At 42.6% G+C, this 14,457-nt stretch overlaps 1 long non-coding RNA gene across 2 annotated transcripts in view; it reads left to right on the top strand.

The window, feature by feature from the left end:
- The first annotated feature begins 834 nt into the window (after positions 1-834).
- LOC131742753 (uncharacterized) overlaps positions 835-14,457 on the top strand; it is a 73,260-nt gene continuing 59,637 nt past the window's right edge. For both annotated transcript variants that reach the window (XR_010836855.1, XR_009331544.2), the window contains exon 1: positions 835-929. This is a non-coding gene — a long non-coding RNA (uncharacterized lncRNA). The remainder of the gene's footprint in view (positions 930-14,457) is intronic.

Genomic DNA, 14,457 nt, shown 5'->3' with positions numbered 1-14,457 from the left:
TTTCTTTTCCCTGTTTGTCCTTTCTTCTGCCTGAAATGTGTATGCAATGACGGAAAGCAGCAGCCATCTTGTGACCATTAAGAATGATGGCCCAGGAAGCCCGAGGAACCCCATCTTTAGCAATTTTATTGAGCCCCTCTGGCAGGGGAGTTCTGCCTATCTCCAGACTTCTATCTTCTGAGATAAGACTCTCACTCATTTAAGCCATTGTTTCCAGGTTTTGTCACCTGCAATCCTAACTGGTACCATAGCTCACATGCATTGAGTGCTGCTATGTATCAGGCACTGTTCTGGGGGGTAAATATACATTCACTCATTTAAGAGGAAATTAACCCAATGTTTTCGTTTACTCTGCTGCTAGCTGTTTCATGTATAAGAAACAGTCCTCTTAACGTACTTGACTACCTTCCCTAAAATAACATGTTGGACATCTTAAAAGCTCTTTTCCAGGTTTTCGCCAATTATAAATCAGTGATGAAGCACAAAGGCTTTGGAGTCAACTGACTGGGGGGGGGGGGCGACCCCTGGTTTTCCCAGTGTGTGGTCCTGGGCAAGGTGTTTAGCCTCTCTAAAGCTTGGTTTCCTCATCTAGACAAGGGAGATTAATAACAGTACCTACACCATTAAAATTTTTCCATTTTAGAAAGAATTCACTGCCTGGAACCCAGTAAGTTCTCGATAAACGTGAGCTATTCTGGTAACATCTTTTCCCTCTTCCACTGACAGCAAAGAAAAGCCCAACTCGGCCCCATTAAATCAGTCACATCACACACGGTTGCATTCATCAGGAAACACAGTCCTTCACTTCTTCCCATCTCTTATTTTCTCCTCAAGGGAAGAAAACACGCCCAAGTCGCAGTCGGGTTTGAACAGTGAACACTGAAGAACTCGTGACTTCATAGTAATGTAAACTGCCAGACATCTTTTAGGTAAGTAGCAGATAGTTTGTGAATAGCCTCAGAGTCATGCCACAGATTTGGAAAGAGCAGAGCTAATATGACTAACTTGGTCTATTTTAATTGTATGACAAATGCTATAGTAGTTAGTGCTAAAGAATTTGCCAATTACATTTAAATTTGCAATTTAAAATTTCTTCATGGTTACCTTTTAGTCAATGAATAAAATATAGGTAAGAATTGCCTTGGATGCCGTTTAGATTAGGACAGAGAAGGGAGAATGATGCTATATTTGGCACAGTGTGTGTCGACATTGGTTGTCTATATATTAATATGTCATGTGTGGGTTAGGTATCCATAAGCTATCAAATAATATTTGTCTTAAGCAGTTGGTGTACGTGAAGATACTTTTCTTGGTCCTGTGATGTTTAAGTAGACTAATTGACCCCATTCCAACCTTTAACATATAATTTTAAATTTGGAATTTCACCAAAATGTGAGATCTTGGTAAAATGTAAAATCTAAATTACATCTTGGTAAATGTAAAATTAGGCCTGACACTTGAAAGAAGATATGTTGTTCACCATAAAACAGAACTGTTTAACTCTTCTTCATATGTGAAAAGGTCAGTCATAATATGACCCTTTATACTTCCATTGGGACAAAACATTATCTTTCATTCCTTTGACAAATTCAAGGTAAAGTTAAGAGGGGGAAAAAAAGGGAAGAAATAGTAGGCAGGAGAACAGAAAGCAAAGGAAGAGAGAAAGAAATGTTTGCAGAAGGGAGGAAAATGTTCTTATCTGAACTGTGATATTCTGAACTATTTTTGACCGCAGAATAAATATTTGTAGATACTGATTTCCCAATGCAAAATGACAAAGACCAGTAAAGGGAGGTTAAGCAAAATATTTAAATTGGGAGTCAAAGTTCGATGTAAGGAAAGGGGACATTAACATAGATAGGGAATAATAGCACCCCTCCACTATATATTAAAGAAGAATTGAACCAGAGCTTTTAGGAGTTTATTTCTCCATTCTCTGGAGATAAAGTCTCTTGCACACATTTGGAATGCTGGAGCGTATTCAATATGGAAACTGAAAAAAATCTCAGTGACATGTGAGGCAATAACAAAAATTTGTCAGCTACTGGCTAGCTCAATAAGTAAAGGATTTTTTATTTAATTCTTTCAAAGTTATGGCACACATGGCAAGATGATGCTGGAAAGAGAATAATTTGTTAATAACAAATCTCCAGCAACGCAAATCTCCCACCAGACCAAAAAAATGCTTTAAGCAATTTAGGTCAGAATTAGGGTTTTTTTTTTCCTCTCCTTTCTCCAAAACAGCAAGTATATAGTAAAACCATATTATTTTAAACTTCCCACTTTATACAAAATTAAATTCCAGGTGAATTAAAAATCTACACGTGAAAAAGCGAAATTATAAATCTTTTAGAGGAAAATATAAGAATATATTTATGACTTCAGTGTAGGAAAATATTTCTTTCAAACACAAAAGCTCAACTCATAAAGAAGAAATATTGATATACTCACCTACTGAAAATTCACAAAAACTTTTATTCAACAAAAGGTACACTAAACAAAGTGGAAGAATATGTCACATACAGGAAGAATATAATTTCTATGCATAAATCTGGCAAGGGGGCTTCCCTGGTGGCGCAATGGTTGAGAGTCCGCCTGCCGATGCAGGGGACGCGGGTTCGTGCCCCGGTCCGGGAGGATCCTACATGCCGCGGAGCGGCTGGGCCCGTGAGCCATGGCCGCTGAGCCTGCGCGTCTGGAGCCTGTGCTCCGCAACGGGAGAGGCCACAACAGTGAGAGGCCCACGTACCATAAATCTGGCAAGGGATCAGTATCCAGAACAGAAGAAGAACTCCTTGAAATCTATAAGAAATAGCATACATCCCAATTAAAAAAAAAAAAAAAAGGATTAGAATAGGCCATTCCCCCAAGAGGAAATCTGAATTGCCAAGAAATAAATGTTAAGATTTATCCCAAGTAATGTGAATTAAATCAGAGAAATTGAAATTAAAACAATGGGATACCATTTCCTAGTTATCAGACTAGTAAAAATTTAGAAGTATGATAATATCAAATACTGGCTAGTATATAGAGAAATGGGAACTTTCAGACACTCCCCTCACCCAGGGCACATATTCTTGTTAGCAAGGAGTCGGGGGTGAAATCCATAGTCCGTGAGTGTCTCATGGACAGCAGCTTTAGAATTCGATATGATAATCCTCATTTTTGCTTAAGCTAGTCGGAAAGGATTCCGCTTAGTTGTAGCAAAAATGGTGTTAAAACTACGGTTACGAGTCAGCTCTTTGCTTGCATTAGTGGAACCTCATAATGACTTTGAATCAATTGTATTTGATAAGAGTAATGAAAATGGTATTGTCTGCTTGCTTCTTGAATGTGATTATCCATTCATGCATGCATGCGTTTATTCCTATTTACTCATCAGATATAATTGAGTGCTCCCATATATATGGAATCTAAAAAAATAAAAAAGGTTCTGATGAATCTTGGGGCAGGACAGGAATAAAGACGCAGACATAGAGAATGGACTTGAGGACATGGGGAGGGGGAAGGGGAAGCTGGGACAAAGTGAGAGAGTGGCAGGGACATATATACACTACCAAATGTAAATCAGATAGCTAGTGGGAAGCAGCCGCATAGCACAGGGAGATCAGCTCGGTGCTTTGTGACCACCTAGAGGGGTGGGATAGGGAGGGTGGGAGGGAGACGCAAGAGGGAGGGGATCTGGGGATATATGTGTACATGTGGCTGATTCACTTTGTTGTGCAGCGGAGACTGGCACAGCATCGTGGGGCAATTATACTCCAATAAAGATGTTTAAAAAAAAAAAAAAAAGCCACTATACTTCAAACTCTAGTGGAAACTCAGTTTCCTCTAATGCAGCGGTCCCCAAACTTTCTGGCACCAGGGACCGGTTTCGTGGAAGACAATTTTTCCACGGACCGGGCGTGTGGTGGGGGCTGATTTCCGGATGATTCAAGCACATTACATTTATTGTGCATGTTATTTCTATTATTATTGCACTGTAATATATAATGAAGTAGTGACACAACTCACCATAATGCAGAATCAGTGGGAGCCCTGATCTTGTCTTCCTGCGACTATATGTTCCCGTTTGGGGGTGATGGGAGACAGTGACACCCGAAGTGTGTTGCTTATGTCCATCTACTCTGTGATCTCGTTTTGGTCGCTGTCACTGCAGAAAACCGTGCTTCACAAAGATAGGATGATGGAAACGGAAGCGGGTTTTTCAGTGCTTTTGTGGCAATCTCAGCATATCCCGCCGTGACTTTAATTCAGAACGTATGGAGATTTGAAGTTGCCTCAAACACACTTTTAAGGCCACCGTCATTTGCGATCTCAAGCGGTTGATCCTCTTCTACCGTGGACAAAGTCAATTCACCAGGTTTATTCACAAATGGGTCACAGATCCATTCCTTCCCAGTTCGGGGGGTCTTTTGTGGTTGGGAAGTAATGCTCAAACTCTTTTGAAAGCTGAGATAGATGAGCAATTTGGAAGGTTTCATGGTTTCGTTGGCTAGCCGGTTGCCACATATTATACAAAGTGGGCTTGGAGAATGCGAATCACCTGTTGCAGTGAACCTGTAATTTAAGTAGGACTCTTGGTATTTTCTTTTACATGCAGCTTTCTCTTTGTTGGTGGCCTTAGAGTGTTCTGCTGTCTCATCATTGGGTCGTCCCCTTTTACAAAGCAGCTCTCCAGCAACATTTGTTTTTTTTACCCATTTTGGCTAGGGTTAGCTTGTGGGCTTACCAAAACTGTGACTGAGACAGTGCGGGGAAAGAGGCGCAGATGGAAGTGGTAAATAAAATAATGGGGGCTTCCCTGGTGGCGCAGTGGTTGAGAGTCCGCCTGCCGATGCAGGGGACACGGGTTCGTGCCCCGGTCCGGGAAGATCCCACGTGCCGCGGAGGGGCTAGGCCCGTGAGCCATGGCCGCTGAGCCTGCGCGTCCGGAGCCTGTGCTCCGCAACGGGAGAGGCCACAACAGTGAGAGGCCCGCGTACCACAAAAAAAAATAATAAAATAAAAATAAAAAAATAAAATAATGGGCGGGCCATGCGTGGACTAAAATAAGTGTCGAATTCTGACTTAAAGCCTGCCACCAGATGCAGCTTAATTGTCACTTGCCACTCACTGATAGGGTTTTGATAGGAGTCTGCAAGCAATTGATTTATGATGGTCTCTGTGCAGTCAGACCTCTTTGCTAATGATAGCCTGTGCTTTCAGCCGCTCCGCAGGGCTGGCCTTGCCGCCTCCTCTCCACCTCAGATCATCAGGCGTTAGATTCTCATAAGGCGCGCGCGCAACCTAGATCCCTCGCATGCGCAGTTCACAGGTTTGTGCTCCTGTGAGAATCTAATGCGGACGTTGATCCGACAGGGGACAGAGCTCAGGCGGTGGTGAGGGTGATGGGGAGTGGCTGTAAATACCGAAGAATGGCTCACTCGCCCGCGGCTCACCTCCTGCTGTGCGGCCTGGTTCCTAACAGGCCATGGAGCAGTACCAGCCCATGGCCCGGGGGTTGCGGACCCCTGCTCTAGTGGACTTTTTGTTTATAACAGCCCTTCCCAACTTTCCCTTCTCCTCAACAAAACGTTTCTTCTCCTGTCTTTGCTGGACTTGCACGTGGTTTACTATAGTTGTGTGTCTTGAATTGCAGTTGTTTTCTGCTCCCAAATAAACTTGCTTTGCTGGTATAATAAAAAAAAAATATTGAGTGCTCCGCTATACTAGAGGCAAGGTAGTAGGAATACAACTTCCTGGGATACTTCAGATTTAAGCTTAAAAAATTGTTATAACATGTTAATAGAGGCTTCCCTGGTGGCACAGTGGTTAAGAATCCACCTGCCAATGCAGGGGACATGGGTTTGAGCCGTGGTCTGGGAAGATCCCACATGCCGCGGAGCAACTAAACCCGTGCACCACAACTACTGAGCCTGCGCTCTAGAGCCCGCGAGCCACAACTACTGAAGCCCACAGGCCTAGAGCCCGTGCTCTGCAACAAGAGAAGCCCATGCAGTGCAACGAGGAGTAGCCCCCACTCACCACAACTAGAGAAAGCCCGTGCACAGCAACGAAGACCCAACTCAGCCAAAAAAAAAATTTTTTTTTAAATAAATGGGATGCTTTCAGCTGCAAGAATGAAAAAACTCAATTTGAAATGGCTGAAACAATAGGGAAACCTGGCATTGGACAGAACTGTAAGTTAGAGGTAGGTAGGGCTGGATGCAGGAAGGTATAAGCCATCTCTGCTCTGCATCTTGGAAATGTCTGTGGCCCTGCCTTGCATTGACTTTGTCCTCAGGTTTCTCTCCAGGTTCTAAGATGGCGGCTCCTTCCTCACGTTCGAGAGATAGAAAATCTCTCTTTCAACCTTGGAATAAAATTTCCGCCCATCATTTGATGAGGTCCACTTAGGTTACGTTTCCATCTTTGGAACATTAACAGTAGACAGGGGAAGCCCATGCACTGACTCAGTTACTGGTAAAGAGCATGGGGTTAGGGGGTGTGGTTAAGAACAATGGTTCTCAAACGTTAGTGGGATTCAGAATCACCTGGGGATCCCCACGCCCAGCATTTCTAGATAACATAGTAGACTGAGGAGAGCATGTAAGAATTTGCGTTGCTAACAAGTTCCAGGGGATGCTGTTTGTCTGGGGACTACAAGTTGAGAATCACTGGCCTAGACAAATCATGGTCTATTCTAGGAACTGAAGGTGGGCTCGGCTCCCGAGCCACATGGGCTATATGTGTGAGGGGTGAATATCTAACCAAAGCCGGGAGCTCAGTTCAGAAGGAAGGAGGTTGAGATGAAAGACTGGAGGGCAACCAACAATGTCTCCACTGTTTAAGAAACAACATGATAATGTCTTATAGAGTTTATAGATTACTAAGGATGCAAAATGAAAGAGTGATCTAAGTTAGGAGGATGTGATAACATGATTATAAGAACAAACAGTTTTCAGTTCAAGTTTACACTATAGTTTAAATAGTCAGTTTTTAATCAACAAGTATACAAGATGTAATGTTTCTAAGGAAGGTGAATGTGGAGCTGTATCAAGTCTCTACGAAGAACAGTTGCTCTACTTTCTGAATCACCTCTTCTGGTTTACGGAGTTATTCTTGTCTTTGCAAGGCTAGTGCGTAACTGCCAAGGCAGGGCTACAAAGCAATTTCTTTAAATTCTTCTCCAGATGGTTTTCAATGGGGGTGCCTTTTTATATGTGAGGATGTGGTAATGGAATGTTTAATTCCTCAGTTTTTTTTTTTTTTTTTATCAATTGTATCTGCACCTATTACCCAAAGCATGTAAAAAAAAAAAAATAAAAAGGTGTTTCCCAAAGTGTGCTTAAACCTCACTGGTGTCAAGAGATGCTGTGAGGTACTGTGAGAATAAGAATTATACAAGCAAATAAGTTTAGAAGACCTGAATTTTTTAAAGTGTGAAAAGCTCATAAAAGCTCTTTACTTCTGAAGCCCAATTAATTTTTATTTAACTCAACATTTCCCAAGGTTATTTGATTACAGAATCCTTTTTGCACAACACTTAGTAATATACTGCAGGCCTTCTGTCATGTGGAACAGACTTCAAAGAATATTGAGCAAAACTACTTTTAAAAAAATTTATTTTATTGAAGTACAGTTGATTTACAATGTGTTAATTTCTGCTGTACAGCAAAGTGACTCAGTTATACATATATATATTCTTTTTCATACTCTTTTCCATTGTGGTTGATCACAGGATATTGGATATAGTTCCCTGTGCTATACAGTAGGACCTTGTTTATCCATTCTCTGTATAATAGTTTGCATCTGCTAATCCCAAACTCCTAATCCATCCCATATCCCCACTCTGCCCTCCCCCTTGGCAACCATAAGTCTTGAACAAAACTACTTTAAAACACTGTCAGAGAAAATCTCAGTTTCCATGGGTAACCACTCCAAGATTTACCAACCCTCTCTAAAAGCAAATCACTCTGATGGCTTATTGAAGGTACCATAGTCAAAGTCAATTTCCTGGTTTTTCCCACATACCATGATTCAGCTATGAACAAATGTAATTAAATGATTCTCATATAACCTTTCTAATAATTCCTGTTCTGACTACTACAGTTGAACAGAATGAGGGCTGCACGATGCCTTCTATATAATAGATGCTTAAATATGTTTAAAGGCGGTACACAGCTGAGGATTATAATCATGAACACAAACAGCTGTATATGTAATCAGTCAAGCATTCTGATAGACTAGGATTTTAGCAGTTTGCAGACAACTCCTTCAGGAATCTGAGTGAGTTATTTGATGTGCCGAATCACCAATGATGTTTATTTCTAATTCGATTCAGTTCAACTTCCTGAACACTTTTTGGATGGATGCCTGTGAGATTCCAGGCTCTGTACTGTTTTGAGTTTGATACTTTAATGTTGAGGACTATTAATAATATTTAATATTTTAAGACAGTTTTTTTTTTAATCTTCTGGAACTACACTCAATAATTTCATCACAGTCTAAATGAATAAAAACCTAGTAATGCTAAATGTATGCTTTCATGACAAATCTCGTGCAATACCTGCACTTACTCATATTTTACTTATTTCCAAAGCCATTGCAAGAGGCATTCCATTAGGTGCGTTCTAAGAGTCCCTCCTTCCCACTAATCTTGCTTTGAGGCCTGTATAAAATACTATAGGGCCCCAACATTTTCCCCCAAAGTGTTTACTCTGTTTTTTAAAAAATAGTTTCTTCCATTCCCTTGTTTGTCCATAACGGGTCCATGAAGCCTTGTAAATGTGTAAATGCATAGAGCAAAAATCTGCAGTTATGATACAAATGTGTACTTAAATTGAAAGCATGAGTTATCAAAGACAAATGGGTGCAGGCTCCTGCAGCAGAATGAATCTGCTCAATATTGACATAGCGAATTGTCCGGAGGAGATTAAACTGCAAGTCGAAAAGCAGGCAGAGGAACAGTGAGTGACAGGGGCTTTATGGCGGGGCAGTGCCTCCCAGTGGGAGAGTTCATCTTCTTCCTCAAAGAGACGCCTTCAGGGATCATGTAACTTGAATTCCCTGTGAATTCAGTGTCATCTTAGCTTGACCAGCTCTGGAAGAACATATTAACCTCCGCTTGTGATTTTCAGAAAACCATTCTAATTTAGCAAGTAATTAAGGGTCACATGCAGGATAAAGAGCTAGATAATCTTGGATTACCCACAGGAAGCTTTGTCTCCAAGGCAACCCCCGATGGAGGGGCTGTTAATTCGAAGGCCAGTCGGTTAATGAACTGGGAATGGTAACTGGCTCTCAGACCCGGTCGAACCAGGGAAATGGAAATAACAATTATATTGCTATTGAATGGTTCGGTGGTAGAAGAGAAATGCTTCAAAAGCCAGCAGAGGCAAAACAGTGCAAGAAAGGATATAATTGTCACTGTTCTGCTAGACCAAGCCCAGGGATCTCAAATTAGCTTATCTTGAATTCAAGCTACGCCAATCTTTATTTATGAATTTTAGCCTCATCTCCAGCTGAATCCTCTGGTTCCAGTGCTTTCTATGACCTAATTACCCCACAGCCTCATTTCTCCAGAGGGGCAGCCTCAGTAACCAGACCGGGCTGGGAGAGCGGCCCAAGGGACCTTTGGAAGAAGAGACAAAAGTGGCATTGTCCATCAGAGTCTTTGATATCTCGCGCTGGGCTGAAAAATAAGATAAGGTTGCACAGATGAGCACCCTGAGAGGATTTTTAGGCCAGGTTGGTAAAGGTGGAAGGGAAGCCTGCAGCCGACCTAATGAGGCTGGGATAAGATGAGCAGAAAAACAAAGGCAGCCCCACTCAGAAAACTCACAGGGACAGAGTGGAAAATTGAAGTGCCCTTGCTGATTTCTTACGGCTTCTCTCTTTTTGTTTTCCCCAATGGCCAAGTTTGGGTCTTACGTTCTCCATAAGGCTTTCTACAACTCGAGCCCTTATTTACTTCTCTTCTCTAAACGTTCACTGAACCACATTGCACACGCCACTGTATATTCTGTTTCAAGGCTTATTAACAGTTTCACCTGCCCTGATTTTGTGTCTCTTGGCTTGTAAGTCATGGTATATTTATTCAGTACTCTAGAAACAGGTACTGAGACTCAAGGGTGAGGTGGGCACCATGCTCAATGCCGGCGATACAGAGGTGAATAAAATGTGTCTGACAGAAGGACCTCACAGGCAAGGGAGTGAAGGAGGCAGGTAAGCGAGCAGAAACGTGTTGTGAACTCTGAGAGGGATGTAAACACCGCTGGACGCACCTCTGGTGCCGTGTATTCTTGGATGTTCCGTAACAAGAAAGAGAGCTAGTGACACGAAAGATGATTTATCACCAAGGCCAATGGCATGGTTGACAACGACAAAGTGAAGAAAAGTTTTGAGGACATACTGGCAGTGAAAATTTTTAGCTCATAATCACCAAGTCAAGAAAAAGAAGAAAAGCAGAAAGTCGTGAATTTCTGGGTTAAGGTAGAAAAGGGTAAGGAGCAAGGAAGATATTTTGGTGAAGATTTACTCTAGCCTCCTTGCCAGGAATATAAGACCAGCACGGTGTGTTTTCACACATCGTCTGCCGAGGTATACATCCTCCTGAGCTAATTCTTCCATCAGGACGGATTTGAGTGTGTGAGAGAGGAAAGTGAGCCCAAACCGACCAGGTGTAGATGACAGGAAATGGAAAGAGAATTCACTTTAAATGTGGCACTAAATTGGAAAAGGACAGGTTTCACAGTCATAGGGAACTAGTCTTAGGATTCCATGAAACAGATGTAAAGCCTGATGGGATTTATGAAGATTGGATGTTTATTTAGGAAACTGTTTTAATGATAAAAGAATGAAGGACCAATTTTGACAAAAAATGAGAAAGACCAAAGGATGCCTATGGGAATCCCTTGGTGGTCCAGTGGTTAGAACTTGGCACTTTCATGGCTGGGGCCCAGTTCAAGCCCTGGTTGGGGAACTAAGATCCCACAAGCTGTGTGGTGTTGCCAAAAAAAAAAAAAAGAAGAAGGAAATGTATCTGACAGAATAAAGCTCAGAATGCTCTGGGGAGGTGAGACCCAAGTAAGATCACTGAGGGAGAAGCAGGGCGCCAAAGAAGGGCCAAAGAAATTCGGAGTCTTCAGGCCCAGAGGCAAAAATGAGAAAATGAGATGCCAGCTCTACTGAGGGAAATTGAAAACACTTCCTTGTATAGTGAAGGCGCTCGAGTGGGGAAAATGTGCTGCTTTATTAGATGGGGCACAGGAAGCTCAGACTGGAAAGAGATGACTCAGCTATGTTCACGCAGCCACGTGAGTTTACAAAGGGAAATGGATCAGGCAGAGGTAAGGGGGCATCTTGTTTTCCTTTCTCTGAGTATTTGTAAACAGTTATAAAAGCACTGGGGTGGGAAGGGAAGTAGATTGAGAGCAGAGACAATGAACACGCCTGTTGGGGTGTACAGTCGGCCCTCCGCATCTGTAAGTTCTGCATCCTTCGATTCAATCAACTGCAGATCAAAAATGTTTGGCGAAAAAAATTCCAGAACATTCCAAAAAGCAAAATTTGAATTTGCTGCTTGCCGGCAACTATTTACATCGCATTTACAAATATTTACATAGCATTTAAATTGTATTAGGTATTATAAGTATCTAGGGGTGATTTAAAGTATACGGGAGGATGTGTATAGGTTATATGCAAATACTGTGCCATTTTAGACAAGGGACTTGAGCATCCTTGGATCTTGGTGTCTGTGGGGTTCCTGGAACCACCCCCCCTCAGATACCCAGGGACGACTGTAGAGGTAAACTGAAGCTATTTGTCTGTTTATATGATCTGGAAGTATGCAGGAAGATGCTCCAGGCCTGTCATTAAGGTAATAATTTATAACCTGCTCTGGGTTAAATTTCAGATGTGCATAGCCACAACTGAAAACCAGGGAGATGTGCAAGAAAGGCCTGAAACTGTATCCAACCCATTCATTCGTGCAGTAAGCATTTATTGTGCACTTATATGTGCGAGCACAGCTCTAAGCCTGAGGGAGAGAGCAGTGAACCAGACAGAGGAGGCCTTGTCTCGTAGAGTTGTACACTCTAATCTGGGGAGAGAGACAATCAAACTACCAACAAAGTTTTAAAAAGAAAAATTCAAATGGTGACATCGATAAATGCTGCAAAAACAAGGAACAACAATAACAAAACAAACAGAAATGGGGTTGAGAGTGTGATTGGTGGGGCTGGGTGAGCAGGGCGACCCGGTGCTTTAGGTAGAGGGCTCTGGGAGGACCTCTCTTTGGGGGACACATCTGATTGGAGGCCTGAGGGATAGAGAGGCAGCCAACGTGAGGCTCAGGGGCAGAGGGTCCCAGGCAGAGGGGACAGAAAGCACAAAGTCCCCGGGGTGAGAAAGGAAGCCCGGAATGACTGGAGTGTGACCGACTGAATCAGAATCTGTATTTTAACAAGACCCAAAGGTTGCATGGGTGTGTGAAACTTTGAGAAGCACTGCTGTGATCATATTTGTGTTTTTAAAAGACTCTAAGGAAAACCTACGAAGACGGTTATAATTTTCTTAAAAAATGAAAGTGTTGTGAGAACGTGGAGAAACTGGAACCCTTATACACTGCTGGAGGGAATGTAAACTGGTGCAGCCGCATTAGGAAGCATTTTGACTCTTCCTCAATAACTTAAATATAAGTTACCAGATGACCCGGAAATTCCACTCCTGCGTAAACACCCCAAAGAATTGAGAACGGGTGTTGAAGAAAACCTCGTACATGAACCTTCAAAGCAGCACTAGTCACTATAGCCAAAAAGTTGGAAACAACCCAAATGTCCATTAACTGAAGATGGATAAACAAAATGTGGTGTATCCATATAATGGAATATTATTCAGCCATGAAAGGAACAAAGTACTGCTATGTGCTCCAATATGAATGAGCCTTGAAAACACGCTAAGTGAAAGAAGTCAGACACTATAGGTCACACGGTGTATAATTCCATTTAGATGAAGTATCCAAAGTAGGTAAATTCATAGAGGCAGGAGGCAGATTGGTGGTTGCCAGAGGAAGGGGAGGAGGCACACGGGGAGCGGCTGCCTAATAGGTACAGCATTTCCTTTAGGGGTGATGAAAATGCTCAGCAACTGGCCAGTGGTGACGGTTGTACAACAGTGTAAGTGGACTAAATGTCACTGATGGTAAATTTTATGTTATGTGTATTGTACCATAGTTTTAAAAAAAGACTGTAAAAAACAAGAGTGGAAAGCACACCGAATGGTATTTCCTCAAGGGACATTTGTGTGTTTAGTGGGCGGCTGCCAATTGTATTTCAATTTTTTAACATTTTATTAACGACCTGGACACTAACACTTTAAAATGCACGTACATTTCTTTGAGAAGACATCACACTAATAGACCTGTTGAAAGCTAAAAGTAAAATGAACTTGTTGGCTAAATTAGGTCAGAATCAAGGAAAATGCCATTCTGTGAGCTCACGCAGGAGAAATGAACAATTGCTAAAGGGCAGGAAGGTGAAAAAAGAGATTAAAATTGAGGGGTCAGTGAGGATGGCCAGAGCGAGCTCTCTGGACAAAAAATCAATTTCAGTAACTGGACTTGGGTATCGGGGGAACTGCAGATCACGTAGGAGCCACTGGGTTCCCTTGCTATTCTGTTCAGTGTCTCTGGGATACCTTCTCAGATTGTGCTTCCAACTGTGGGGTTTGCACCCGGTAAACTGGGAAACAAAAGAGAGCCAGGAATTGGTTAGATCTAGATTATGAACACCTATGAAGAGAAGTTATTGCATATTGTTGATCTGTTTGTCTCCCCCGCCCCCCTCCAACTTTTGTCCTGTCTCCCGGTCACCTACCACCACTCCATGTCCTGAGAGGCAGTAAAGCCTGAGAGCTCTGGGTCTGGAGTGGTCTTGAATCGTGCTACCACCAGTTATTGCGTGTGATAACCGGGCAAGTCACTTAACCTTTTGTGCCTCTGTCTTCTCATCTGTAAGATGGGGGTAATGATTCAGAGTTGTGAGGTTTAACTGAGTGAATCCATGAAAAAGACATGGAACAATGCTTGGAGCTTAGGAGTCCCTCAATCCCCTTAGCTGCTCTTACGATTACTCCGCTGGGTGCTGGGATTACGGAGAGAGTAAGATGTTCTCCCTGTTAAGGAAGAGCTCGTGTCTTCTGAGGTGGGCATATGGTGCTTTGGGTCCCAGAGGGACCTTAATTCTGCCCAGGAGGAAGTGTGAGGGATCAAAGACGAGGGGGCATCTGAGCAGATCAGGACAGGGATGACAATCGTCATAGCCAAAGGGAACCACACGTGCAAAAGTTGGAGGTCTCTAAGACCTGGTTCCCTCAAGGAGCTGTGACTGGTTCGGTGCAGCTGACATAGGGTGTGAGGGAGGGATCCCCAGCAGATGTGCTGGAAAGGCAGCTCTCCTAGCTTCTGGCGGTTGC

Source organism: Kogia breviceps, chromosome 15 (assembly GCF_026419965.1).
Source record: "Kogia breviceps isolate mKogBre1 chromosome 15, mKogBre1 haplotype 1, whole genome shotgun sequence".
Lineage (NCBI taxonomy): Eukaryota > Metazoa > Chordata > Mammalia > Artiodactyla > Physeteridae > Kogia > Kogia breviceps.
Note: the sequence above shows the minus strand (reverse complement) of the source record. Positions and strands in the feature narration are given on the sequence as shown.